This window comes from Bidens hawaiensis, unplaced genomic scaffold (genome assembly GCF_021521415.1).
Source record: "Bidens hawaiensis isolate Kalapana, Puna unplaced genomic scaffold, B.hawaiensis_p1.1 tig00035470_1, whole genome shotgun sequence".
NCBI lineage: Eukaryota > Viridiplantae > Streptophyta > Magnoliopsida > Asterales > Asteraceae > Bidens > Bidens hawaiensis.
Window position 1 is genome coordinate 91,454 of NW_027496168.1, and position 27,988 is coordinate 119,441.

At 35.2% G+C, this 27,988-nt stretch overlaps 1 pseudogene; it reads left to right on the forward strand.

Moving 5' to 3' along the window:
- Positions 1-2,146: 2,146 nt before the first annotated feature.
- On the forward strand, positions 2,147-23,013 carry LOC143587377 (protein FAR1-RELATED SEQUENCE 5-like; annotated as a pseudogene).
- Positions 23,014-27,988: the final 4,975 nt, after the last annotated feature.

Consider the following 27,988-nt stretch of genomic DNA (forward strand, 5'->3'; position numbering starts at 1 on the left):
GCTGTAACTCGATGTTAATGTTGTGTTTGGAAGTAATTATTGACTCTATGATGTGGTAGGTCGAGTCTAGTTTCTAAAAAGTCTGAATTTGTAATTATTGGACGTGTAAAAGTTTGTTTTTATTATTTTACAAATCTGTTGTGCAAGTCTGATTCGGGAAGCATGCTGGTAGGCTATTTTACGACTAAGATATCTCATAAACGACAAGACTAATGGAGTTGATTCCACTATGTGTATGACTTAATTGCCCTTGTGGGAGTTAGTTTACTATTAATGTACAATAGTAACACTTGACACGATATTTGTTCACGCATGTAGCTTATCACCAACGTGTTTGTCGAGTCGCACTTATTTCACAAACGAAACACAAAACGTATCTCATGCATAAATTTTATGTGCTGAGTCTAGGGACTCACTCGTAGTATAAATACTTAGAAAATCTCATTTTTGTTTTAGAGCACTAGTGAGGATTTTCTGTGATGCACACCTCTCTCGGATTCTTTTTGTTATCTTCGCAAACAGTGAGTTTCACGGCCCCTTTTTACTCTTTTTTAACGCTTTTATTAGGGGGAGATAACACACTCCACGCTTTAGACTTTGTTATTCTTTATATATCACTTGTAAGACTAAGTGGCAAACAAACCAACTAAAGTCCTTCATAACATCGAACCAGTTAATATTTGGATAATAGCGAGTCACTGTTGAGTAGTACTACTGGGTTTGACAAACCCCACCCAACTCTAAACTCGACTGTAGGTCGAGTGGGTGTAATCTTAGCTAACACATTACCATGGTTGTGGTTGACATGGTGGAAAGGCAATTGATAAACAGTCAGCTTCGGTGTCGAATACTTAGTAATGCATGCTTGATAGGTTAACTACCTATTGATATATAATTGACTTAACACTAACTTGTAACGCAAATGGAAACGCAACGCTTTTATTTATTTGTATAAACTTGTGAACTCACTAACCTTTGTGTTGACACTTTTAGTATGTTATTCTCAGGTAGCCGAGGCGGGCGCGCGGTATAGTACATGCATTCTCTAAACACCATTGCTTTTAAAAACTCCTTTAAATTTTTATCTTGATAACTCGGATTTTTAAGTCGTCCTGTGTGGCGTAACTTTTTGGTTTACAATTTACGCTTCCGCATTTCATTTAAGACTTGATGTCTTGTTGGTTTTGAAAACTTTAAATATGGTGTTTGATTATAACTAATGATTCTGATCCTGTTAGCTCACACCCTCTGATGGTAAAACTCCATTAGTGGATTTTGAGGGTGTGACAGGTGTGGAGGGTGGTCGTCTTCATGTGGGTTCCCGTGAACTTGTGGCTGATTGTTAATCCCACCATTCGGTTTGAATTGGACAATTTCAGTTTCTACTGGCTGGTTAGCTGGGTCATCCACATTTTTTTCACGATTTAGTGCAAAACACCCTTTGTTTTCAATAACATCCTCTGGAAGTGTACTTGGGCTGGGATACATTTTTGTAATTTTTTTTGTTTGTGGTAGAGTAAAATGTATTACTTGAAATGTGTTTGTGGTAGAGTAAAATGTCCTACTTATTTGTAGATGACACCTCTTAGTTATTTGTACCTCATTTATTATATTATATTTTATTGTTTTTAGAAGATCTTTTTTTATATTTGCTTGTCCTTTGTTTTCTTTTCATAGTTCACTAGAATGTCATTTCATACTCCCACCCATATTATATTTACTTCTTCTTTTGTAAACATAATTTGAAGACTCACCCACTCACCATTAATTCTATCCACCTTCCTTCACCCACTTATCCTTTATTGTGATGGATTTTCCAGCCGGTTACAGTGACGATATCACATTAACTACTCCAATCAGAGAAGTTTTTAGCATTCCTTTTGAAAAGTCTACTAATACTTTCCTGAACCACTTAATTAGTCCAACCAGTCAAGGTAGAATTCATTAACACATATTAATCTTTTAAGTCTACTTTTTATTACTATAATCCATTTTTTTATAAATGGTTTTTTTAAGGGTGTCGTTTGTTTTAATGCTTTTATAACTTAAAATCCTTTATTTTTGAAGCATTATTTGTCTACTATATTTAAAAGATTTTTTTTTAGAGAATGTCTTTAGCAACCAAACAACCTTAGGCCAAACAGATATGGTATCTCCTGTTTCTATAGAACCAACAATTCTTCAAGAAGAGGATGCTTATTATGTTTATTATTCTCCTAATGGTTCAAAGTTTTGGCATCCAAAGGTTGATAACAATTTAAAACCTATTGAAGGCACTTTTTTTAAATCATGGGAAGATGTTAAAAATAAGTACGCTAAAGAATCTGGTTTTTCGGTCCGCAAAGGGCAGACTAAGAAATGGAAAGGTGTCGTTACACACAAGTATATGAGGTGTTATAAGTACGGTTCCACTCAAAGCAAACGTTCATTTGATTCCATGTATGAACCATCAATGTATGTCAGGCAAAAGACATTTACTGTGACTTGACTAAGATATCTAGAAAGTTTATATTCTCAACCAAAAATTTTATCCATCAGATGAATCTAAATAGAATTGGTCCAACTGTTGCTCATCGTTTACTTGTCTCAATAAAGGGTGGTCATCATAACGTTAGAGGTACACCTATTGATTTCAAGAACTTTTATAATGGAATGAGGATTTTCATAGGTGATAGGGATTCACAGTTAGTTATTGACCGGTTGAAAGATCGTTATGAGTGTTGCCCCGAATTCTTTTTGGATTTTACTATTGAAAATGGCAAGTTAAGATCTATCTTTTGGGCTGATGAGATATCCAAGTTGAATTATAAAGCTTTTGGTCACGTTTTGGCTTTTGATGCCACCTATCAGACTAATAGGTCTGTCATTTGATTTCACGTTTTTTTTTTCACTTATCTTATGTATCTTTATCCTTAAAACATATGTTTTAATTGTTTAAAAGTTTAACTTTTCCAGGTTTCAAAATGATATTTGTTCCCTTTACTGGTATAGATCACCACAAAAAATGTGTTACTTTTGGAGCTGCCTTGATAAGTAGTGAGACTATCGACTCTTACAAGTGGTTGCTTCAATCCTTTCTTAATTGTCATGGTCAACAAACCAAGCTAGTTTTTAGTGATCAGGATCCTTCTATTCCGCAAGCAATAGTTCATGTATTTTCTGAGTCACGTCATAGGCTTTGCATGTGGCACATAATGAAGAAATTTTCGGCCAAAGTTATTATCTTAATTTTGAGCGTTGACTTTTTTGTTGATATCTGTGTTTTATCTTTTTGATATGTTTTTGCTTCTTGTTACATTAGGTATCTAGTGATGTTATTGAGAATACTAACGTGCGTTCGAGACTACATCATTTGGTTTGGAATATGTTTATCACCCCTGACACATTTGAGTCTAGATGGAATTATCTTATTGAGAAGTTTGGTTTACAAGACAACGAGTGGTTGAATGATATGTTTGATATCCGTGATCGCTGGTTCCTGCTTATTTTCGAGAGATCCCTTTTTGTTGTTTGATGAAGACTACATATCGTTGTGAAAGCTCGAATGCAACATTTAAAGTCAACTCAACTAGCGCTAACACTCTTGTCCAATTTATGCTGTGTATGGAGTCTAGACTAGACAGTCAACGTTATTCTCAAAGAAATTGTGAGTACAAGACTTCATCTGCTTCCTTTAAAAGTAGTACTGGTGAAGAAATAGAGAAACATGCATTTGAGTTGTACACTCAAACCATCTTTAATGAAGTTAGAAAGGAGATAATGAAAGGGAAGTATTGTTGTTATGTAACAAATACTTAAACTATTGATGCTCATGTTTTATATTCCGTGACACACTTGGACAAAAGGAAGGACATAACCAACTTTTTTCGGGTACGTTAAGGATCAAGTTTGGTCAGTTTAACATACTTTTTGTTGTTAACATATGTTTTACGTTAAACTGATAACATGTGTTATAAGTGAAGTCTACTTTAACATATGTTATAATCATTCTTATAATTTTTTTCCTACAGGTTAATTTTGATCCTGCTGACAACTCTGCCTCTTGTTCTTGTTTGGGATTCACTCATATTGGTTTTTTGTGCCGCCATGTGTTTTGTGTTTATAGAATTAAAAAAGTTGACAAGATCCCCCTTAAGTATGTAAGTGATAGGTGGAAACGGGATGTTTTACCTAGAAGTGTTTTCTCACTTTCAAACCTTTTTAGTGTGGATTCGAACCCTCGAAGTGTTTTACGTTTTGAGGTTTTGGAGATGGTAAGTCAGTGTGTTGACATGTTGAGGGTTGACTCTGAAGGTCTCTACTCTTTTGCTATGAAGATAAAATAATTAAAATCTGTGTTCTTTAAAAACAGTTTTAAAAATGCCGATGTCGTAGATGACAACGAATATGTTTTTGAAGAAATTGTTGGCAAGGTCAACGAAGGTGATGTTTTTATTGAGAATCCAGATGCTGTTCGGACAAAAGGATGTGGCAATGTTCGTCGAGTGTCGGGTGAGTCGGAGAAAATTGTCGAGAAGGCAGGTAAAGTCGCAAGGCTATGTCGTAGTTGTGGTGAGTATGTTCATCATGATTCTCGTAATTGCCCTTTTAATCCCAAGAACAAGAAGAAAAAGTCTTTGGCAGAGTGTCGTTCCCTCGATTTCACCTGGATCTTAATTAATCATGTCATAACTCACAAAGATTGATGTGTCGACAAGAGAGTTAATGACGGGTTGCTATATTAAGAAAGATATCCGTTTGTTAAAGGCGGAATCAATAACAAACATACGGTTGCAATGAATAATCAAAGGTAGAAAGCACACTTAAGATTCACACAAAATATTTCCATTTATATAATATTAATCATATAAAAGGATAATCGATTTAGGGTTTCTTAGGAATCCTAAGACAGCCGTCACACTATATTCTCTCAATTAATGTGTCGGTCTTATCCGTATTGTGCTCCCTTAGGCGGCGTGCCCTAAATATTCAATTTATAGGCCTGCCAACCTAGGACAGCTGTCATTCCTTCTAGAAACCCTAAATACAGTCATACATATTCAAATTACATATTCAAAATAAACTAAGTGTAAAACAAGTCTTCCGGGTAGGCTTTGCATCAATCTTGTCTTTCCGAGTATGCTCGGACATCCTTCATAACTTGAATACATAGAAGTGTGCTCGGGATCAGTTTCCGGGTAGACTTTACTTAAAGAGTATTTCACTAAGTAAAATACTCACTGAGTAGACTTCAGTCTTCTTGACTTTGCCCGACTTTGCCCGACAATTCCTTACGAGCAACCTTGTTCTTCAATGATCCACTTCAGCTCTTTGCTATAAAATAACTTATTAGCAAAGTGTACTCGGGAGTACTGTTCCTTGCTCGAGCTGAACCTTACATGATATTACTTAGAGATATTCCTTTAGATTATCAAGCATACTTGGATCATACTTATTAATGAATACCTTGCCAGGTCTTCCAATCACTTGGCTTCTTGGACTTGGTTAACCAAACCTTACTCGGAAGAGTAATATACTTGGCTCTGAAGAACAGACTTGCTTGATAAAGTGAACCTTTCCCGGATTTACATAAATTAGTGTACCTTACTCGGCAATGCACTAATTTGCAAACCCTGCTCGGATATCCACTTAAGAAGACTACTTGAAGTAAACCTTGCCCGGTAGGCAAAATATCGTACTCGGCCAAATAAAAGCTTGCTCGGAGGTCTAAGGTGTGCTCGGATCCATTACTTAGCAAATTCAGAGGAGGTTGAGAAGATTCCAATCTTCCATATACTTCATTTAGGTCAAATATTTGACTCAACAATCTCCCCTTAGGTCAATTTCTTGACCCAACAATCTCCCCTAGATTGGAACACCTCAGCTGACCCAAAACATTTCTATGGTTACTTACAGTTTGCAAAAATACACATCAAATCAAAAATCATAATTACATATTCAAATAACATAAGCAAATTACATAATCAGAAAGTTGTCCGATGACATTACAAAACAAAGCCTATTCAAATATTCTTTAGTTTATCTAGAGATGCTTGTTTAGGCATGGAAAATCCAACTTTTCCTGCTCTCTTAAGAATCTTAACAGTTCTGATTGCTTAGCACTTGTAGGCCTTTGCCTTACATCATAATCTGAGAGATGCAGTGCTGCAATCACAGATAATTGCCATAGATTGAATTTTCTGAAGTCATTCTTAGAGAATATCTTCACAATTTCTCCATTTTTCATCATAACATTCAGATGTTCAGTCCTGGAGTCATAGAATACTCCACTTGGCATAACATTGTGGTTGACTGAATGGTTTTTGTCTTTTTCTGCAATCTCAACAAAGGGTTTATCCATCTTCAAGTGCATCTGCTTTGATTTTTCCTGAGTCGTCACAGACATCTTCCTTTTCTTTGTACTGTTCTGTTTTGAGAGCTTAGATGTTGTCTGTTTCCAGAATTTCTCTACTTTGGATTTCCCCTTCATTGTCATTCTTGATAGATCAACCATCTTTTTGGATACTCCTTTGTTCTTACCAACTAGAGACTGGGCAGCTCCCTTTTTTCATGTTTAACTGCTGTCTTTTCATTTTCTTGAAGTTGCTCAAAATCTTTTTTCTTTTCATGACTTTTACATAATCAAAAGGAATTCCATTTTTAACCAAAAATTTTGGTTTACCACCGTATTTACTCAAGAATTTTTGAATGTTCATATCTTCTTCCAATTCATCTTTCATTTTGTCTTGAACAGTCTCTTCTTCATTTAAAGCCTTTGAAATCTTATCAATGACAGTGTCTAGTTTCTCTTTTATCTCTTTCTCTAGTTCTTCTTGCTTAATTAGTTTGAACAGAGAGACTACCACACCATTTGGAATTTCTTGATCATTCAAGCATTTTTCAATCAGTTCTTGAGGGACTTCTCTCTGATTATTCTTCACTTCATCTCTTAGCTTTCTCTCATCTTCAAACAGCTTCATCAAGTTTTCTTGTTCTTCAAAGTCTTTATCAGACATCATTTGACTCAGAAATTCTCTGTCATAAATTTCTGTCATTCTTTGCACATAGACTCTTTTGGCTTCTGATTCAGATTCATTCATTTCTGATCCATTGTGTTCTCCTTCTGAGAATTTAAAGTCTGAATTTTATCAATTTGACTCAGAAATTCTCTGTCATAAATTTCTGTCATTCTTTGCACATAGACTCTTTTGGCTTCTGATTCAGATTCATTCATTTCTGAGTCCATTGTGTTCTCCTTCTGAGAATTTAAAGTCTGAATTTTATCATCCTCCAGAGCAATTTCTTTTCCTTTTAGTTTCTTGCTTTCCTCAAGTTCTTTCTTTCATCTTTTGGAATGTTGTCAGTTTCATCATCTGAGCTGTTCTTTTCATAAATTGAGAGAAGCTTCAGCGAATTCTCCCGATGTTTTGGGGCAGCTGAGATCTTCTCAACCTCATACATTAGGGTTTGAACTCGTTGCAATGCTTTCTTCAGTTCTTCAGAAAGATGATGTTTGTAGGAATTGGAATTACTTGGAGTTGGATCCATTGCTGATTTTCTGTTATATCAATGAACACACAATTATCAGTTAGATCTCAAAGTAAGTATTAAAAAAATTTAAGGTATAAATAATATTTCAATTCAAACCGTTGTCTTGAATGATATAGAAATCTGCACAAAACACAAATGTAAGTTACTCTTGAAATGTGAAGTTTCAATTTTGAATAGCATATGCAGGTCTTCTTTTAATGAGAGTTAAGACAAATGTAAAGTACATATCTGCAATTTTTTCTGCCAAAATTGCAGATAAAGTTCTTTTGTTTCTGCCTTTTTCTTTTACATGCCAGGTAAAGTGAGAAATTTGAAAAGTGTTTTGTCTTTTAGCTTATAAGTTCCTTATCTATTTAAAAGTGTGTAAAAATAAGGTAAAGTGTGTTTCTTTGAGAGTAAGGATTTGCAGTGGGAGGAGAGAGAGGGAAATAATGTTGAAAAAATTTGCCTAACTCCCTCTTTTATACCTTTTGAAAGTGGGTTTTAAATGCTCTTTGTCCTTTTGTGAATTATTAGCTGTCAACCAGTAACATTATCCACTTGATATATTAAACATTTAATTTCATTTAAGTTTATAAGACCTTACTCGAAAGATTAATATATCCAAAGTCTACTCGGTATACTGCCACTTACAAACCTTACCCGGTAAAACTTTGCTTGAAAATTTTCATTTTGAATATACAAAGTTTGCCCGAATTCTTCTATTTATAAACCTTGCTCGGTCAAGTAAATTAATTTAAAGTTAAGACAAGATGAAGAAAGCTTACCCAAAATACTAGATTTCTTGAGAAATTAATCACAAGGCAAATAATCAAATATAATCATCAAATAAACATCCTTACTAAGAATCAATTAAGATCCCCACATAGATTTCTCAATTTCAAATTAAAACTTATCTAGCATAAACCCTAATAAGAATCATAATCAATTTTATCATATTAACTAACATATTCAATCAAGTATACTTGAAAAAACATAGTGTGCTCGAGCAATCTTTCTAATGTAAAGTGTGCCCGAACAACAATCTTATGCAAAGTATACCCGAATAACCTTCATATAGTACAAAGTGTGCCCGGAAAGGAATTCTAGCAGACAGTGTACTCGGAAAGTTAAGTTTTGAAATTACCAAGTATATTGAGGGAACAAAAGAGTACCCGGAATATAAAGTGTGCATGGAAAACAAAGTTTGCCTGAAAACACTTGTAATTTCAAAGAAATCATAAACACACATATCACAGAACATGCTTGGAATGAAATTAAAACACATACACATTTAAGTGTGCTATAGTCTAAAATTTCATAGAGCTTGCCCGAAAATCCTATGTTAGCACTAAGCTTGCTAGGATAAACACATTCAATCATCATATATGCCCTTACCCGATGGATTTCAACATGCCAAACCATACCCGAAAAATGACAAACTTAAATAGTAATATCTAAGCATGCCCGGAAAGATTAACAAACCTTTCCTAACAACATATTCACACAAATCACAAAGCTCACTTGATGTACTTGACTAAGTTCATAAAGTTTGCTTGGAATCACAATCAGCTTATAACATGCATAGCTTGCCCGAAACAAGAATTTCTTGTTAAAAGCTAGCTATAACAACACATAATCATCTCAAGACTTCAAGCTTGCTCGGAAAATGAGTACAACAGTGTACTCTACCCGGAAAGTGTAAACACTTCAAAGCATGCCCGAAAATCATAAAGTTAGTCAAAAATGACTAAGCTTACTCGGAAAGGTTGAAAATTATCAAACCTTGCCCGAAACAACGTATTCACACATAATCAACTGTTTTGTACCCGGAAAGGTTGTAAATCATTAAACCTTACCCGAAAATACATATTCAAACAGTTTGTGCTCGGGAAGGTTATAAGGTATCAAACCTTACCCGAACTTACATATTCAACCTATTTTAGGCAAAATGCAACACTTTTTGACTTAAACCACATTTTCAAAATATATTTTTCATTTCAGATCTTAGTTTAGAGCAAATGGTGCATTTAGAGATCAAATTTAAGTTATATTTCTCTTCAAAACAGTTTCTTCCATTTACTGAAAAGATCTCAAGAATGGGATCATATTGACTAAGTAGCTATCTAAATACTTCACTCTCAGCATTATTATGACAACATAGATAGGTTAACAGCAGGTATAAACTTAACATGAATTTCATCTCTTTGGTGATATGATTTAGGTTCATTTAAAGCATAATGCATTAATGGTCAACATTGTGCTATGATGCCTCATATCTCTTCTCAAAGCTTATTTGGCTTTCCCCAGATCACCCCAATTTGACTCCAACCTCCTGTATTTGGTCAAAAATAGTTTTTGTATGACAGAACTTATTGTATTTTTGTATTTTTAGATTCAAATATATATAGAGGTTGAACGTTGGACTTACAGTTAGCAATATGCCTTTCATTCAAGATAAGACAGATTTTGCCAACATCTTTGTAGTTCTTGTTGTAACCCTCTTGTTTGATAAAATATTTAAAAAACTTATCAACTTTTGGTTGATTTATTCATTCTTCCCCTTGTTTTTGATATTTTCTCAAATTTTCTAAAAGCATGTTCTTTGTCATGTTTAAAGATGTTTCATTTTTGGTTGACCAAATAACAACAGGCTCGTGTATGACTGGGTAATCACTTTTCTGCCTATCATTTGGAGAGATTTATCTTGAGACATGCAAAGACAACTATGCATCTCCACATAAAGATTAGCATAATCATTATGTTTATATCACCTTAGATTTTACATCATCATGGGAAAGCAACCATACATGTTAATGACTATACTAAGGTCTTTTTAGCCTATTAATTCCATATGATCAGCTAAGTAGTCAATGTACTATCATTTCCCAAAAAACACAGTTTAATATTCAATCACCCCAATATCTCTTCATTGTCAGGTTAATGGCTATCCTGTTTGACCAAAAGTGGTCAACAGGACCAAACATACATGTGAATATATGTCCTTTCAAAGTCAGAGCTATTAACATAATTTTAAGTGAAGGAATAAGAAACAAGTCATAATTGCCCCCAAATGCATTCAGTTTTCAGGTCAATGGCTATCCTTTGAATCTATAGAGATTTAAGGACCAAACATACACAAATGCATGTCCTTCCAACTGGGCAAATGACATAGTTTTCAGCAAAAACAATTACTTGAGACCCTAAAAAAATCCTCCTTTTAAGCTTCTTAAAAGCTTGAACTGAATAATCTTATCATATCTCTACACCATTAATCAACTTGCTCATGTTTTGACCAAAATAAAGTATTTATGCAAAATTCATTATAAACTTCATTGAATCACTTAATTTTGACCCAAATGAGGAGATTTGACCTAAATGAAGAATATTGAAGATTGGAATCTTCTCAACCTTCTCAGAAACTGCTAAGTATTGAACCCGGGTACACCTTGGACCTTCGAGTAAGCTTTTACTTAGCCGAGTACGATATTTTGCCTTCCGGGCACGGTTTACTTCAAATAATCTTCTTAAGTGGATATCCGAGCAAGGTATGCTTTTTAGTGATTTCCGAGTAAGGTTCATTAATTTGGCATATCCGAGTAAGGTTCACTTTGTCAAGCAGGGTTGTTCTTCAAGACCAAGTATTTTACTCTTCCGAGTAAGGTTTGGTCAACCAAGTCCAAGAAGCCAAGCAATTGGAAGACCGGGCAAGGTATTCTTTAATAAATATGGTCCGAGTGTACTTGATGAGTTGATGGAATATCTCTAAGTCATATCGAGTAAGGTTCTGCTCAAGTGAGGTATGTACTCCCGAGTACGCCTTATCAATAAGTTGTTTAACTGACAATGAGCCGAACAGGATATTAGAAGAACAAGGTTGCTCGTAAGGATTTGTCGAGCAAAGTTTGATAAGTCCAAGAAGATTGAAGTCTACTCGGTGAATATTTTACTTGGTAAAATATTCTTTAAGTAAAGTCTACCCGGAAACTGATTCCGAGTACACTTCTATGTTTACCAAGTCTGAAGGAAGGCCGAGTACACTGCGTACTCGGAGACTGAAGTTTAATGAAAAGCCTACCCGGAAGACTTGTTTTACACTTAGTATAATTTTTGAATATGTAAATTGAATATGTACTATCGGATAGGGATTCTAGAAGGAATGACAGCTGTCCTAGGTTGGCAGGCCTATAAATAGAATAATTAGGGCACGCCGCCAACAAGGTGACACGAGAGACAGAGAGGATAAGACCGACACATTAATTAAGAGAATATTTTGTGTGTGACGGCTGTCCTAGGATTCCTCCTAAACCCTAATCGACTATCCTTTTGTATTATTAACGTTATATAAATGGAAATCTTTTGAGTGAATCCTTCGTGTGTCTTCGTATTTTTGAATATTCACTGCAACCGTATGTTTGTTATTGATTCCGCCTTTAACAAACGGTCATCTTTCTAAACATAGTAACCCGTCATTAACTCGCTTGTCAACACGATTAATTTTGTGTGAGTTATGACATGATTGATTAAGATCCGATCCGAAACGACCTGACAAGTGGTATTAGAGCTTGTTGCTGCTATTTTTAGAAAAATTGTTGCTGATTAAGTTTTGAAGAAGAATGACGTAAGCAGAGCACTGTTCGATTGATTTGTGACGTCAGAAGCTCTGTTCTTCATTTTTCTTCCAGATCTACAAGTTTTAGGTGTTTTCTTTTCCTTATTTCACTTAAAGCTTTGATTTTTATTGTTGAATCTTGTTCTATTCATATCAGACACCTCAGATCTAAGAATTTATTCTCAGATCTGATTGTTTTAATCTACTTTTGATAAGATCTTAACTTTTATTTTAAGAAAATGTCTGGATATGAGGAACAAGAGGTGTCTACTAATAAGATACCTAGATTGTATGATCAGGAGAACTTTACCAAGTGGAAAGTGCTTTTTGAGGCTGCTGTTTGTTATAATGATGTGGATATGTGGAATTCTATCAAGAATGGACCACAAGCTGCTGTAGAACAAGGTGCTAATGCAAATGCTATTGCTGCTGTTAGAGAGAGAATGAGAAAGGTTGATGACAGGGCTTTGGCTATGCTCAAACTTGGTCTGTCTTGGGAAATCCTTACAAAGGTTGCACATCATCAAAGTGCTAAGGCAATGTATGATGCAATCCTTGAGATGTATGAAGGGAACACTTAATTGAAGAACATTAAGAAACAACGACTGAAGCAACAGTTAGAAAGATTCAAGTATAGAGATGGTGAAAGGTTGAAGTCAATACTAGAACATTTTCTGAGTATTGTGAATGAGTTGAGAACAACTGACTATGTAATGACTGACTTTGATTTAAATACAAAGTTGCTCAACTCAATGCCAAAAGAACGGTATACTACTTGCAAATTCATCCTTCAAAAGCAAAATTTCAATGAATTGAAATTGGATGATGTAGTATGTTTTCTTCAAGCTGCTGAACTTGAAATGATTGAGAATGAAATGATCAAGGAAGATAAACCAAGTTTCAATGTGTCAAATGCTTTAATTGCTCCAATGGGGAATCTTACAACAAAGAATCAACAACAAATTCCCATCATTGAAGAACCAAGTGATCACAACAATGAGACTGCTAGGTCATTCATTGGAGGTGGTTCAAGCAGTCAAGGTTGTTAACAGAGATGATTCAGCCTCTGTGGGAAATGGAAATGCTCAAAGTGCTGGTGCAGGGCATGTTCAAGGGAATGATGCACAAGCCCTAATGTCTATGTTCACTGAGTCCTACAATGCATTTGTGGCCAAAAACATAATTCACACAAGTGTAGTGCAGGATGATTTGGAACAAATAGATGCTGATGACCTTGAAGACATGGATCTCAAATGGCAAGCTGCAATGTTGGCATTAAGAAGCAAGAGACTGTACAACAGAACTGGCAGATCACTAGTTTCTGGTCCAAATGAGAGAATAGGATTTGATAAGTCCAAGGCAATCTGCTACAACTGTCAACAGCCTGGACACTTTGCAAGAGAGTGTAATTTGCCAAGGAACTTTCAAGTCAATTAGTTCCAACAGCCTAGAAACAAACAACAATACCAGCAGAATGTGCATAGAAACAACAACCAGCAGAACTTCAACAATAACCAAGGATTCAATCCCAACAACAACAACTTCCATCCAAACAACAACTTCAATCCCAATTTTAATAACCACTATCAGCCTCAGATGAACAACCAGCAGGGCATGAATCAGAATCAAGTATATCAAATGAACAACAATCAGAATCAAGCTGTTCAAATCCCTGCAACTCACAACATTCCAGCAAACCAAAATCAACCAAGAAATCAAGGCAATGTGGCAGTAACTACTCAGCATGAGGGAAGCTTTGACTGGAGTAACCATGAGGAAGATATAGCAGATGATATCAGAAGAGCTAATGTGGCATTCATGGCCAAAGACTCTGCATCTTCATCTAAGGTACATTCTGATCCTAATGCTGATTTACCTAAACTTGTCAATGAATTAAAAGAAAAGATTGGTAAACTGGAAAGTGAGTGTTTTAAGAAGCAAAGCATTATCAATGCTTATGAGGCAAGTGAGATTGTTAGTGAGGAAAGAATGAAAAGTTTGGAAGAGGATTGTATGAATAGCTATAGAGCTCAGACAAGATTCACAACAGAAATTAGTGGGTTGAAGAAGATGGTGATTGATGAAAAGGTGCTGAATACAAAGCTGCAAACTGAAAATGAATTCCTAAAGAACTTAGTTTCAACTGGAAACATTTGTGGAATTCTGAATAAAGTAAAAGAAGATGAAAAGTACAAGGCTGTTCCACCACCATTCAACAACAACTTTATGCCTAAAGTTGACAAAGAGAAGAGAAGTGCTTATCTACAACAATTCAAAGATGTGTTTCAAGACAAAGAAGATGTTGCAGATTTGTACAAGAATGTTGAGGTGAGTGAAGATGGTGAATTTGTTATGAAGAAAGAAATGAAGAGGAAAAGTCAATTGGAGTTCAAGTCTCTGAAGATGACTTTGATTCAGATGAGTTGGATCAAGATGATCTGAGTGATTTGAGTGATCAAATTACTGAAAAAGAAATTCAAGCTGCTGAAAAAGGAAGAAAATATAGAAAGCCTGAATCTGTTGATCAACTCCCAAAGTATCCTCCAGTTACACATAAAATGAAAAGAATTAATGAGCAAATGAAAAGAGAACATGTTTCTTTTGACATTGGTGAAAAGAAGAATGTGTGTTACAATGCTGTCAGACCTCCAAGCAAAAAGTTTTTGGAAAAATTAGAAAAGAACAAGAAAAAGAAGGTAAATAAGGAAGAAATGGATATAGAATATATTACTCCTATTTATCCTATCTTTTCAAGTGTGGAAGACTTTGATGTGGGTGAGATAGAAACTGTTGAGGAATATGAAAGAAGGAAGTCAAGATATAGAGAGAATAAAGATGATCAACCACTAGACTTGAAAAAGGTTGTCTTTGTTAAAGGGAATGTGGAAAGAAGTGACATCAGAATGGCTGAGTTTGTTCCATTCTCAATTGATTTTGAAAATCTGAAAAACAAAAAGACAATTGGTGTAAGAGAGCCCAAACCAAGTGAAAGATTCAGGAGACCAAAAGAACATGAAATGTTCAAAAGAAAGGTGTGGTGTAGAAAGTGTGATGAATATGTACACCATACTGATTCATGTAATGAGAGACTCAAGTTTCAGCCATTTCATGTCCCAAATGGAACAAAGTTTGGTCAAGACTTTGTTTTGTACAAAGAGAAGTATGCCATGTATTTGGGAAAGGGAAATGTGAATAGCATAGAGACAAGAGTTGAATTGAAGGCTGAGACCAAGAAGAAGAAACAAATGACTGAGAATGTGAGAAGAAGTAAATCACCTCAGAAGCAAAAGCAGGTGATAATGAGTAACCAGTCATTGAAATTTACCAAAAATACTCATTCAGTCAAGTCTGATGAGTCACAAGAATCATCAGGCAGTGAGAAATCAAGAAGAAAAACTGTATATCAAAGAAAGAAACAAGCTGTACTCACTGGTGATGAAAAGTTCTTGTTAAAACATGGATATGAACCACAAGGTTTCACATGGAAACCTAGAACTGAAGCTAAAATTGAAGCTGTGACTGATGTAAGAGACTTCTCAGAATCTAAGGACTATGTCTTACAAGAAAAGAGAACTTCCTCAGTTGAGCTTGACAATTCAGCTTCACTTGTCAAGACACCAAGAGAGTGTGGTTATGAAACTGACCATTCAGACAACTTGGAGATCACTCATGAAGATCTTGAACCTACTACACTCACTTCCCAAGCTGCCACTAAAATTGACACTAATAAGTTGCAAGTTGAAGAAGCTTGCATCTCATCACTGAACTAATCAAATTTCTCTTTGTGCAGGAACATGCCACTCCATTGAATGATATATGGTATATGGATAGTGGTTGTTCTAGGCACATGACTTGTGACAAGAGGTCACTTGTGAATTATGTAGAGAAGTATGAGGGTCCAGTTGCCTTTGGGAGTGATGAAAATGGAGGAAAGATTGTGGGTAAAGGGATATTGACAAATGGGAAGGTGTCGTTTGACAATGTCTTTCATGTTGAGGGACTACAATACAATTTGTTGAGTATATCTCAAATGTGTGATAAGTGTTACAAAGTCAGTTTTGATGATTCTCATTGTTCATCTTAAAACCTGAGTTTGTGATCCCACCTGAAATGATTATGATGATGGCACCAAGAAATGGCAACTTGTATGAGTTAAATATGAAAGATGCTATTTCAAGAGGTGGTGCATGTTTTGTTTCCAAAGCCACTGAAAATGAATCTAAATTGTGGCATAGGAAGTTGTGTCATGTGAACTTAAAGAATATGAATAGACTGGTCAAGGGTGAACATGTGATTGGTTTACCTACAAGAGAATTTAAGTCAGATGATCATTATGACTCATGTCAGAAGGGAAAACAACACAAGTCTACTCATAAGACAAAGCTCATCAACTCAATTGATCAACCACTTGAGTTACTTCACATGGATCTTTTTGGTCCTGTGAGTGTACCAAGTATTGGAAAGAAAAGATACTGTTTGGTGATCATTGATGACTATTCAAGATATACTTGGGTTTATTTCCTAAGTACCAAAGATGAGACTGCTGAGTTGATTAAGGGTTGTGTCACAATGATTGAAAACAAGCTGAATAAGAAAGTGAAGATGCTGAGAAGTGACAATGGTACTGAGTTCAAGAATGGAGTTATGGAAGAATTTTGTGCTATGAAAGGAATATTGCAACAATTTTTAGCTCCAAGAACTCCTAAACAAAATGGTGTTGCAGAAAGGAGAAACAGAACACTAATAGAAGCTGCAAGAACCATGTTGGATGATGCTAACTTACCTGTCACATTCTGGGCTGAAGCAATCAACACTGCTTGTTATGTTCAGAACAGAGTGCTTGTGAACAAAAGGCATGATAAAACTCCATATGAGATTTTCAACAATAGAAAGCCTTACATCAAGTTCTTCAAGCCCTTTGGCTGCAAATGTTTCTTATTGAAAACTAGAGACTATCTTTCAAACTAAGTCACTAGACTGTTTCTTTGTTGGATATTCTACTCACTCAAAGGCTTACAGAGTTTATGTGAAAGGTCACATGAGTGTGATAGAGTCATCTGACATTATTTTTAATGAGAATCAATTCAACACAGTCAGTGGTGCAACATGGCTGTTTGATCATGAAAAATTGATAAAGTCATTCAAGACTTATTCTGAAGACTTTGATGATACATTCTACAAGACCAGTGTACTTGAAGAAAATAAGAAGAAAGAACTGGACTTAGAAGAATTGTGGAAAAAGGTTTCCACGAAAGAAAAGGAATACACTTTTGAGAATAGCTCCTCAAACAATGACATTGAACAAGATCAGGAAATGACAAGTCAAGATAGTACTGATGTACAAAATGATCATGTTCATAATGGGAGTGACATAGGCAACAAAACAAATGATGAAGAAGCTGCAACAACAACAAGATTTCAAGATTTATTTCAAAGTTTGAATCTGGGAAACAATGGTACATCCACTTCAAGACAACACAATGATGAAACACCAGTGTTTCATGATGCAGAAGCTGATTTGATCATTGAAGAACCTGAAATCAATGAAACAAATCTTGACACAAATTTGTCTACAAATATGATAATACAAACTCCTACTGTTGAAAAGAATCATCCTGCTGGAAATATCATTGGTGACCTGCATGAAAGAGTAACAAGGAGTCATTCTGAGATAGCTAACATTTGTCTGTACTCTTGCTTTCTATCCCAATTAGAACCAAAGAATATTGCTCAAGCTTTAAAAGACAATAGTTGGGTAGAGGCAATGCAAGAGGAATTGGCTCAGTTTAGAGATTTACATGTATGGGATCTTGTAGACAAGCCACATGACAGATATGCAATAGGAACCAAATGGGTGTTCAGAAACAAAAGGGATGAAAGGGGTTTGGTGATTAAGAACAAAGCTAGACTTGTAGCACTGGGATGTCTTCAAAAGGAAGGGATAGACTTTGAGGAAGTGTTTGCACCAGTTGCAAGACTGGAAGCCATAAGGATTTTTCTTGCATATGCTGCCTCAAAGAACATTAAAGTATTCCAGCTTGATGTCAAATCTGCATTCCTTAATGGAAGATTGATGAAGAAGTGTATGTGACTCAACCACCAGGTTTTGAGGATCCCATGTATCCAAACAGGGTGTATAAGCTAAACAAAGCCCTTTATGGTTTACATCAGGCTCCTAGAGCATGGTATGATGAGTTATCAACTCATTTACTTGAAAATGGCTTCACAAGGGGAGCCATTGACAAGACACTCTTCTACAAAAGACAAGGGTCAGATTTGCTGCTTGTACAAGTCTATGTTGATGATATCATCTTTGGATCTACAAATGAAAATATGTGTTTGGAGTTTGAAGAGGTGATGAAGTCCAAGTACAGCATGAGTTCCATGGGTGAAATGAATTTCTTTCTGGGACTACAAGTTCAACAAAAGGATGAAGGAATCTTCATTCACCAAGCTAAGTATGTGCAGGACATTCTGAATAAGTTCAACTGTCATGACTACAAGGCTGCCTCAACTCCAATGGACACCAAAGAAAAGATGATAGCTGATGAAAAGGGGGAGTCAGTTGATGAACATGAATACAGAGCAAAGATTGGATCTCTGATGTATCTAACTGCAACAAGACAAGATATCATGTTTGCTGTGTGTGTATGTGCTAGGTTCCAGTCAAATCCAAAAGTCTCCCACATGAATGCCATGAAAAGAATATTCAGATATTTGAAGGGAAGACCAGACTTAGGAATGTGGTATCCAAAGAACCAATCCTTTGATCTGATTGCATATACAGACAGTGATTATGATGGATGCAATATGAGTAGAAAGTCAACATCAGGGGGATGCCAGTTTTTGGGTGAAAGGCTAGTGTCATGGCAATGCAAGAAACAGACCACAGTGTCAATCTCTACTGCAGAAGCTGAATATGTTGCTGCATCTGCATGCTGTGCACAAGTTCTCTGGATTCAGAATCAGATGCTGGACTATGGTTTGAACTTTCTTAACACCCCTATTCTGATTGATAATACTGCTGCATATTTTACTGTTAAGAATCCTGTGCAACATTCTAAGACTAAGCATATTGAAATCAGACATCACTTCATCAGAGATTGTAGTGAAAAAGGTTTGATTGAAATGCAAAGAGTTGATACAAGTGATAATCTGGCTGACCTATTCACCAAACCACTTGATAGAACCAGGTTCAACTTTCCTTCGAAAGCCCTAGGGATGATCAACTCTGATGAAATCTGATTAGGGATGTGTGCTTAGTTGTGTACCTGTATGTGCTACTTGAATATTTTAGAAGAGGTCACACATGTTGAATATGTTGCTGAATATGTTGCTAAATATGTTACTGAGTATGTTCTATGCTATGTGACTTAACTGTTTTCTATGTGTGTCTCTCTATGATAACTGATTTTTTTCTTAGAGATTACACATATTGAATATGTTTCAACTGAATGTTGTTTAATATGTTCTGATTATGTCACTGTTTTTGATGTTAACTGATAGGTTGTTAAGTAACTATCTGTGCAATTTGGTTGAATTTGATGATAATCCTTGACTATCTTGTTAACTGATCTGATGTTATGATAAGTAGTTTGATCTGTTTAGGTGAGATTAATTGCTTATATAATGTCATGAGTAATCACATGTTTATGGTTACTTGAATATGTTCTTAATCTGATCTTCTGAAGTTGTTATGGTAGAATAGACATTGAATGAAATTACAGTCTGCTTTTCTTGATGATGTAAGAATGATTAAGATTTGAGTATGTGATGCAACTGTTTATGTCAAAATGTGTTTTATGTCAAAATTAAGTGATTCAATGAAATTTATAATGAATTTTGCATAAATACTATATTTTGGTCAAAACATGAGCAAGTTGATTAATGGTGTTGAGATATGATAAGATTATTCAGTTCAAGCTTTTAAGAAGCTTAAAAGAAGGATTTTTATAGGGAACGATCTCAAATAGTTGTTCTTGCTGAAAATTATGTCATTTGCCCAGTTGGAAGGACATGCACTTGTGTATGTTTGGCCCTTAAATCTCTTAGATTCAAAGGATAGCCATTGACCTGAAAACTGAATGCATTTGGGGCAATTATGACTTGTTTCTTATTCCTTCACTTAAAACTATGTCAATAACTCTGACTTTGAAAGGACATATACTCACATGTATGTTTGGTCCTGTTGACCACCTTTGGTCAAACAGGATAGCCATTAACCTGACAATGAAGAGGTATTGGGGTAATTGAATATTAAACTGTATTTGTGGGAAATGATAATACATTGACTACTTAGCTGATCATATGGAATTAATAGGCTAAAAAGACCTTAGTATAGTCATTAACTTGTATGGTTACTTTCCGATGATGATGTAAATCTAAGGTGATATAAACTTAATGAATATGCTAATCTTTATGTGGAGATGCATAGTTGTTTTGCATGTCTCAAGATAGATCTCTCCGAATGATATGGCAGAAAAGTGATTACCCAGTCATACACAAGCCTGTTGTTATTTGGTCAACCAAAATGAAACATTTTTTTATACATGACAAAGAACATGTTTTTTAGAAAATTTGAGAAAATATCAAAAACAAGGGGAAGAATGAATAAATCAACCAAAAGTTGATAAGTGTTTTAAATATTTTATCAAACAAGAGGGTTACAACAAGAACTACAAAGATGTTGACAAAATATGTCTCAACTTGAATGAAAGGCATGTTGCTAACTGTAAGTCCAACGTTCAACCTCTATATGTTTGAATAACAAAAGTCCAAAAATACAATAAGTTCTGTCATAAGAAACTATTTTTGACCAAATACAGGAGGTTGGAGTTAAATTGGGGTGATCTGGGGAAAGCCAAATAAGCTTTGAGAAGAGATATGAGGCATCATAGCACAGTGTTGACCATTATTGCATTATGCTCAAATTGAACCTTAATCATATCACCAAAGAGATGAAAATCATGCTAAGTTTATACCTGCTGTTAACCTATCTAAGTTGTCATAATAATGCTGAAAGTGAAGTAATGAGATAGCTACTTAGTCAATATGATCCCATTCCTGAGATCTTTTCAGTTTATAAAAGAAATTGTTTTGAAATGAAGTATAACTGAAATTTGATCTCTAAATGCACCATTTGCTCTTAAACTATGTTCTGAAATGATACATAACTTAGAAATGTCTTTGAAAAGTGGTTTAAGTCAAAAAGTGTTGCATTTTGCCTAAAATAGGCTGAATATGTAAGTTCGAGTAAGGTTTGATGATTTCTAACCCTCTCGAGCACAAACTGTTTGAATATGTATTTTCGGGTAAGGTTATTGAATTATAACCTTTCCGAGTACTAAACAGTTGATTATGGTTGAATATGTAAGTTCGAGTAAGGTATGATGATTTCTAACCTTCTCGAGCACAAACTGTTTGAATATGTATTTTCGGGTAAGGTTATTGAATTATAACCTTTCCGAGTACAGAACAGTTGATTATGTGTGAATATGTTGTTTCGGGTAAGGTTTGACAACTTTCAACCTTTCCAAGTAAGCTTAGTCATTTTTGACTAACATTATGATTTTCGGGCATGCTTTGAAGTGTTTACACTGTTGCACTCACTTTCCGAGCAAGCTTGAAGTCTTGAGATGATTATGTGTTAAAATAGCTAACTGTTAACAAGAAATTCTTGTTTCGAGTAAGCTATGCATGTTTTATGTTAGCTTCGAATAAGCTATGCATGTAATATGCTGATTGTGTTTTCAAGCAAAATTTGTGAACTTAAATAAGTACACCAAGTAAGCTTTGTGTGAATATGTTGTTAGGAAAGGTTTGTTAATCTTTCCGGGCACGCTTAGATGTTACTGTTTAAGTTTGTCATTTTTCGGGTATGGTTTGATATGATAAGTTCCCTCGAACAAGGGCATACCTGATGATTGAATGTGTTTATCCTAGCAAGCTTAGTGCTAACTTAGGATTTTCGAGCAAGCTCTATGAAATTTTAGACTATAGCACACTTAAATGTTTGTGTTTAATTTCATCCCGAGCATGCTCTGTGATATATGTGTTTATGATTTCTTTGAAATTACAAGTGTTTTCGGGCAAACTTTGTTTTCCGAGCACACTTTATATTTCGGGTACACTTGTGTTCCTTCAATATACTTGGTAATTTTCAAAACCTAACTTTCCGAGTACACTGTCTGCTAGAATTTGGTTTCGAGCACACTTTGTATTATATGAAAGTTATTCGGGTATACTTTGCATAAGATTGTTTTCCGAGCACACTTTACATTTGAAAGAGTGCTCGAGCACAATCTTCATACAAGTATACTTGAATGAATGCATTGATTGAATATGTGAGTTTGTATGATGAAATTGTTTAGACTCATACTTGAATGAATACGTTGTTTGAATATGTTAGTGATTATGATTCTTTTTAGAGTTTGTAATAGATAAGTTTTAATTTGACATAGAGAAATTCTTGAGTAACTTTATCTTTGCATACTTTACCATTTCTGGACACACTTTTAAATGGATAAGGAAACCATTCTTGGAATAGATAAGAAAGTTAGGTGATAAAAGACAAAACACTTTTAAATAATCTCACTTTATCTGAACTGCCGAAGAAAAGCAAAATATGCAGACCTTTATTCATAACTCTTTTCTGATAAGGCTGCAGATATGTACCTTACTTTTAACTTAACCCTCTTTAAAAGAAGACCTGTATATGCTATTTAAAATTTCAAAATTCACATTTCAAGAGTAACTCACATTTGTGTTTTTGTGCAGATTTCAATATTATTCAAGACAACGGTTTGAATTGAAATATTTTTTTTAATTTCTCTTTACTTTCAGATCTAACTGATAATTGTGTGTTCATTGATGTAACAGAAAATCAGCAATAGATCCAACACCAAGTAATTACAATTCCTACAAACATCATCTTTCTGAAGAACTGAAGAAAGCATTGCAACGTGTTCAAACCCTAATGTCTGAGGTTGAGAAGATCTCAGCTGCCCCAAAACAGGGGGAGAAATCACTGAATTAGGGGGAGAATTCGCTGAAGCTTCTCTCAATTTATGAAAAGAACAGCTCAGATGATGAAGCTGACAATGTTCCAGAAATTGAAAGGAAGGATCGTGAGGAAAGAATGAAATTAAAAGGAAAAGAAATTGCATAAGAGGATGTTGAAATTAAGAAAATGGACTTTGAAATGAATACAATGGACTCTAAACTGAACGAATCTGAATCAGAAGCCAAAAGAGTCTATGAGCAAAGAATGACAGAAATTCATGACAGAGAATTTCTGAGTCGAATGGTGTCTGACAAAGACTTTGAAGAACAAGAAAATTTGTTGAAAATGTTTGAAGATAAGAAAAGGCTGAGAGATGAAGTGATAAATAAACAAAGAGAAGTCCCACAAGAAGTAATTGACAACTGCTTAAATGATAAAGAAATTCCAAATGGTGTGCTAGTATCTCTACTCAAGTTGATTAAACAAGAAGAACCTGAGACAGAAGTGAAAGAGAAACTAGACACTGTCATTGACATGATTTCAAAGGCTTGAAGCAAAGAAAAGAATACTCAAGACAATGAACTAAAAGGTTTGAAAGTGGTATGCAATCAGAGTTGCTAGGATTCTTGAGAGAGCAGCAAAAATTGGACTTTCCATGCCTAAACAAGCATCTTTGGCTAAATTGAAGAATGTTTAGCTTTTGCTTGTGTAATTTTTGCTTATGTAATTTGATTATGAAATTTGACTTTTAATTTGGTGTGTATTTTGCTAAGTGTATGTAACCATAGAGTGTTTTGGGTCAGCTGAGGTGTTCCAATCTAGGGGGAGATTGTTGGGTCAAGAGTTTGACCCAAATGAGGAGATTTGACCTAAATGAAGAATATTGAAGATTGGAATCTTCTCAACCATCTCAGAAACTGCTAAGTATTGAACCCGGGTACACCTTGGACCTTCGAGTAAGCTTTTACTTAGCCGAGTACGAGATTTTGCCTTCCGGGCACGGTTTACTTCAAATAATCTTCTTAAGTGGATATCCGAGCAAGGTATGCTTTTTAGTGATTTCCGAGTAAGGTTCATTTATTTGGCATATCCGAGTAAGGTTCACTTTGTCAAGCAGGGTTGTTCTTCAAGACCAAGTATTTTACTCTTCCGAGTAAGGTTTGGTCAACCAAGTTCAAGAAGCCAAGTAATTGGAAGACCGGGCAAGGTATTCTTTAATAAATATGGTCCGAGTATACTTGATGAGTTGATGGAATATCTCTAAGTCATATCGAGTAAGGTTCTGCTCAAGTAAGGTATGTACTCCCGAGTACGCCTTATCAATAAGTTGTTTAACTGACAATGAGCCGAACAGGATCTTAGAAGAACAAGGTTGCTCGTAAGGATTTGTCGAGCAAAGTTTGATAAGTCCAAGAAGATTGAAGTCTACTCGGTGAATATTTTACTTGGTAAAATATTCTTTAAGTAAAGTCTACCCAGAAACTGATTTCGAGTACACTTCTATGTTTACCAAGTCTGAAGGAAGGCCGAGTACACTGCGTACTCGGAGACTGAAGTTTAATGAAAAGCCTACCCGGAAGACTTGTTTTACACTTAGTATAATTTTTGAATATGTAAATTGAATATGTACTTCGGATAGGGTTTCTAGAAGGAATGACAGCTGTCCTAGGTTGGCAGACCTATAAATAGAATAATTAGGGCACGCCGCCAACAAGGTGACACGAGAGACAGAGAGGATAAGACCGACACATTAATTAAGAGAATATTTTGTGTGTGACGACTGTCCTAGGATTCCTCCTAAACCCTAATCGACTATCCTTTTGTATGATTAAGGTTATATAAATGGAAATCTTTTGAGTGAATCCTTCATGTGTCTTCGTATTTTTGAATATTCGCTGTAACCGTTTGTTTGTTATTGATTCCGCCTTTAACAAACGGTCATCTTTCTAAACATAGTAACCCGTCATTAACTCGCTTGTCAACACGATTAATTTTGTGTGAGTTATGACATGATTGATTAAGATCCGATCCGAAACGACCTGACATAAAACACATTTTGACATAAACAGTTGCATCACACAATCAAATCTTAATCATTCTTAACATCATCAAGAAAAACAGACTGTACTAACATTCAATGTCTATCCTATCTTAACAACATCAGAAGATCAGATAAAGAACATATTCAAGTAACCATAAACATGTGAGTACTCATGACATCAGACAAGCATTCAATTTCACCCAAATAGATCAAACTACTTATCATAACATCAGATCAGTTAACTTGATAGTCAATAATTATCATCAATTTCAAACAAATTGCACAGATAGTTACTTAATCACCTATCAGTTAACTTCAAATCAGTGACATATTCAATCATTATTCAGTTGAAACATATTCAAAACATATTCAATCAACATTCATTTAAAACATATTCAATCAATATTTAGTTAAAACATATTCAATCAACATTATCAAGCATATTCACTAAACATTCAATATGTTTAATCTCTAATAAAATAATCAGTTATCACAGAGAGACACACAACCAGGCACACATCCTTAATCAGATTTCATCAGAGTTGATCATTCCCAGGGATTTCAGAAGAAAGTTGAACCTGGTTCTATCAAGTGGTTTGGTGAATAGGTCAGCCAAATTGTCACTTGTATCAACCCTTTGCATTTCAATCAAACCTTTTTCACTGCAGTCTCTGATGAAATGATGTCTGATTTCAATGTGCTTAGTTTTGGAATTTTGAACAGGATTTTTAACAGTAAAATATGCAGCATTATTGTCAATAAGAATAGGGGTGTTCAAGAAATTCAAACCATAGTCCAGCATCTGATTCTGAATCTAGAGAACTTGTGCACAGCATGCAGATGCAGCAACATATTCAGCTTCTGCAGTGGAGATTGACACTGTGGTCTGTTTCTTGCATTGCCATGACACTAGCCTTTCACCCAAAAACTGGCATCCCCCTGATGTTGACTTTCTACTCATATTGCATCCATCATAATCACTGTCTGTATATGCAATCAGATCAAAGGATTGGTTCTTTGGATACCACATTCCTAAGTCTGGTCTTCCCTTCAAATATCTGAATATTCTTTTAACAGCATTCATATGGGAGACTTTTGGACTTGATTGGAATCTTGCACACATACATACAGCAAACATGATATTTGGTCTTGTTGCAGTCAAATACATCAGAGATCCAATTTTGGCTCTATATTCATGTTCATCTATAGGCTCCCCCTTTTCATCTGCAATCATCTTTTCTTTGGTGTCCATTGGAGTTGAAGCAGTCTTGTACTCATGACAGTTGAACTTGTTCAAGATGTCCTGCACATATTTGCTTTGATGAATGAAAATCCCCTCAGCCTTCTGTTGAACTTGCAATCCTAGAAAGAAGTTCATTTCTCCCATAGAACTCATGTTGTATTTGGACTTCATTACACGTTCAAACTCCATACACATTTGTTCATTTGTAGAACCAAAGATGATGTCATCCACATACACTTGTAACAGAAGCAAGTCTGATCCCTTTCTTTTGTAGAATAGTGTCTTGTCAATGGCTCCTCGTTTGAAACCATTTTCAAGAAGATGAGTTGACAGCTCATCATACCATGCTCTAGGAGCCTGATGCAATCCATAAAGGGCTTTGTTTAACTTATACACCCTGTTTGGATACATTGGATCCTCAAACCTGGAGGTTGAGCAACATACACCTCTTCATCAATCTTTCCATTTAGAAATGCAGACTTAACATCAAGCTGGAACACTTTAATGTTCTTTGAGGTAGCATATGCAAGAAAAATCCTGATAGCTTCAAGTCTTGCAACTGGTTCAAAAACTTCCTCAAAGTCTATTCCTTCTTCTTGAAGACATCCCAGTGCTACAAGTCTAGCTTTATTCTTAATCACCAAACCCCTTTCATCCCTTTTGTTTCTAAAAACCCATTTGGTTCCAATGGCATATCTGTCATATGGCTTATCAACAAGATCCCACACATGCAGGTCTCTAAATTGTGCCAATTCCTCTTGCATTGCTTCAACCCAACTATTATCTTTTAATGCTTGTGCTATGTTCTTTGGTTCTATTTGGGATAGAAAACAAGAGTAAAGACAAATGTTTGCAAATTCAGAATGACTTCTTGTAACTCTTTCATGCAAATTACCAATGATGTTTTCAGAAGGATGATTCTTTTCCACATAAGGAGTTTGAACAATCATATCTGTAGACATAGTTGTGTCAAGATTTGACTCATTGAGTTCTGGTACTTCAATGATCAAATCAGTCTCTGCATCATGAAATTCTGGTGCTTCATCATTATATTGTCCTGAAGTAGATGCACCATTGTTTCCAATATTTAATCTTTGAAATAGATCTTGAAATCTTGTTGTAGATGCAGCTTCTTCTCCACTTGCTTGGTTGCTTGTGTCACCCTCATTCTGAACTTGATCATTTTGCGCATCTTGATTGTCTTTATTGTTCTCAGTATGATTATGTTCAACATTGTGATTGTTTTCTTGATTAGGTTCACCAATATCACATGAGGAGTTCTTCATAAAAATATATTCCTTTTCCTTTTCAGCAACCTTCTTCCATAATTCTTCCAAGTCCAATGACTTCTTCTTTTTCTCTTTAATTTCACTGGTCTTGTAGAAAGATTCATCAAAGTCTTCAGGATAAATCTTGAAAGACCTTATTAACTTCTCATGATCAAACAACCATGCTGCACCATCAACTGTATTGAATTGATTCTCATTAAAAATGATGTCAGAAGATTCTATAACACTCGAGTGATCTTTTACATAGACTCTGTAGGCTTTTGAGTGTGTAGAATATCCAACTAAGAAACAA